Genomic DNA, 3,173 nt, shown 5'->3' on the forward strand with positions numbered 1-3,173 from the left:
GACTGCGCCATCGTTGAGGTCTAAGACCACCAGCGCCACACCACGCGCGCTATAATCATCGACTGCGCCATTTTCGAACGCAACAACCACCAGCGCGTCACACTGCACACGCTCCTATACTCGACTACGCCATCGTCGAGCGCAACGACCACCAGCGCGCCACACCACGCGCGCTATAATCATCGACTGCACCACCCCGCGCACGATACCATGCTCGACTGCGCCATCTTCGAGCGCAACGACCACCAGCGCGCCACACCACGCGCGCTATAACCATCGACTGCACCACCACGCGCACGCTACCATACTCGACTGCGCCATCTTCGAGCGCAGCAAACACCAGGTACACCAAAAACACCACAAACTCCATACGCAGCAGCATATGATACAACACCAACAACAACCACCAGCAGGGCCGCCCCATATAGGCCTGCTGCAACATCAGCTATATTAAAAACAACCAGCAGGGCCGCCTCATATAGGCCTGCTGTAGCACCAACTTAGGCGACAACAACCAGCAGGGCCGCCGTATATAGGCCTGCTGCACAACCCAACTAAAACAACTAACAGCAACAACATCTAAGCGGTGAGTTCGTTCCGGATACGGAAATTATTTTCAAAACCAGAAAAATTAAAAATTTCTGATGATTTTTTTTTACACTATTAGATCTACAAATCTTTATCTAAGTTTAAAACTTTACCTCTACCCTGATTTTGTATTGTCTAATTCATTTCGGCCCAGACCGGTATAGCACTTAATTTTAACAATTTTTTTTTCTGTTGTTGTTGTTGTTGTAGCAATGCTCGCCCCACCTAATAGCCGCGACCGATCACAAATTGTCATCAATATCCTCTAACGGGAGTCCAAGGAAACTTGCCGTTTCAACAGGGGTGGACCATAAGGAAAGGGGTGTTAGAGGCGTTGGTTCCACATTACAATTAAAGAGATGGTTGGTGTCATGTCGGGACACATTGCAAGCAGGGCATACATTTTGTATGTCGGGGTTGATTCTGGATAGGTAAGAGTTTAACCTGTTACAGTATCCAGAACGAAGTTGAGCAAGAGTGACACGCGTTTCCCTGGGGAGTATGCGTTCCTCTTCTGCGAGTTCTGGATATTTTTCTTCAAGTACTGGATTCACCGGGCAATTCCCGACATAAAGGTCCGACGCCTGTCATGGAGTTCACCAAGGGCCTGCTTGTGTTTTCCCGCTTCATACGGCTGGGTTCTCAGGTGCCGTATTTCCTCAAAATGCTTACGGAGATGACTCCTTAGGCCCCTAGGCGGTGCTGGTTCGTCAATCAGATGTCTGTTGGGATGCCCAGGTTTCTGGGTATTCAACAGAAACTGTTTGGTCAGCATCTCATTTCTCTCCCTGATGGGGAGTATTCTCGCCTCATTATGCAGATGGTGTTCTGGGGACATAAGAAGACAGCCCGTGGCGATTCTGAGAGCAGTATTTTGGCAGGCCTGTATTTTCTTCCAGTGGGTGGTTTTTAGGCTTGGCGACCATATGGGTGACGCGTAGCACGTAATCGGCTGGCTAATTGCTTTGTATGTGGTCAAGAGCGTTTCTTTATCTTTTCCCCAGGTACTGCCAGCAAGGGATTTGAGGATTTTATTACGGCTGTGAATTCTTGGAACAATTGCGGTTGCGTGCGCACCAAAATGTAGATCCTGATCAAACGTCACACCCAAGATTTTGGGGTGTAGGACAGTCGGTAGCGTAGTGGATGTTCAATATGGTCGACATTTGGGCGTCCATGTTGTAAATAAGGTCGCGGAAGATTTAGTCGGTGACAATGACAGGTTTCGCGAGGCGAAAAAACTGGAGAGATCAGGGAGATAGCCGTTTATTTTATTGCATAGCTCATCGATCTTTGTGCCTGGGCCTGTGGCCATTATTGTGCAGTCATCGGCGTAGGAAACGATTATGACTCCTTCCGGTGGTGAAGGTAGCTTAGATATGTAGAAATTAAACAAAAGCGGGGATAGGACACCACCCTGTGGCACCCCTTGTTTAATTCTCCTTTGTTTTGATGTTTCGTTTCTGAATTGCACCGATGCCTGCCGACCACCCAGATAATTTGCGGTCCACCTTTTAAGACATGGGGGAAGGGTAGACCCTTCCAGGTCTTGCAGTAACGAGCCATGGTTGACCGTATCAAAAGCTTTTGATAGGTCTAACGCTACGAGTACTCTTCTATGGTGGGGATATTGATTCAAACCGCAATTTATCTGGGTGCTATTGACATTTAGCGCGGAGGTAGTGCTATGGAGTTTTCTGAAGCCATGCTGATGAGGGGCTAGCTGCAAATGTGCTTGGAAATATGGGAGCAAAATGGCTTCAAGCGTCTTTGCCACTGGCGATAAGAGAGATATCGGACGATATGACTCACCTACGTTAGCTGGTTTCCCAGGCTTTAGTAGCGGGACCGCCCTGGCCATTTTCCATTTCTCGGGTATGACAAAGGTGGAAAGAGACAGGTTGAAGACATGCGCTAAATATTTGAAACCCTCTTTCCCTAGGTTTTTAAGCATCGGCATGGCTATGCCGTCTGGGCCCACTGCTTTGGATGGTTTAGCGCGACCAATGGCATCCTCAACCTCTCTAGCGGTGATGGTAATTGGTGACGCGCTGAGTTTGTGTTTATGTGCGCGTCTATTGGCTCTCCGTCTATCTTTGTCGACCGTAGGATGCATTATATATTGTCGGCAGAAAGCGCTCGCGCATTTTTTCGCATCCGACAGCACCTTATCGCCAAAGGCGATGGAAACTTTGTCTTTGTGCTTAGTCGGATTCGATAGGGACTTTACGGTGGACCAAAGTTTACCTACACCGGTAGAGAGGTTACAACCTCTTAGGTGCTCTTCCCATTTCGCCCGCTTGTGTTCGTCCACAAGCAATCTGATGCGTTGGTTTATATCCCTTATTTGGGGGTCGCCTGGATCAAGCTGTCTTATAAGGTCGCGTTCCCTCGCTAAGCTCGCCGCCTCCGCCGGGAAGTGGGGCCGGCTTTCGGGAATTCTCCCGGCGGGAATGAAATGTGCCGAGGCGGATTCAATGACCTTACGGAAGGCACGCTCCCCTTGGTGGGCATCAGTCGGGATAGGGAGGGCAGCAAAGCTGCTGTCTGTTGCAGATTTATATTCTTCCCACTTTCCTTTTTTG

Source organism: Eurosta solidaginis, chromosome 5, assembly GCF_040869045.1.
Source record: "Eurosta solidaginis isolate ZX-2024a chromosome 5, ASM4086904v1, whole genome shotgun sequence".
Lineage (NCBI taxonomy): Eukaryota > Metazoa > Arthropoda > Insecta > Diptera > Tephritidae > Eurosta > Eurosta solidaginis.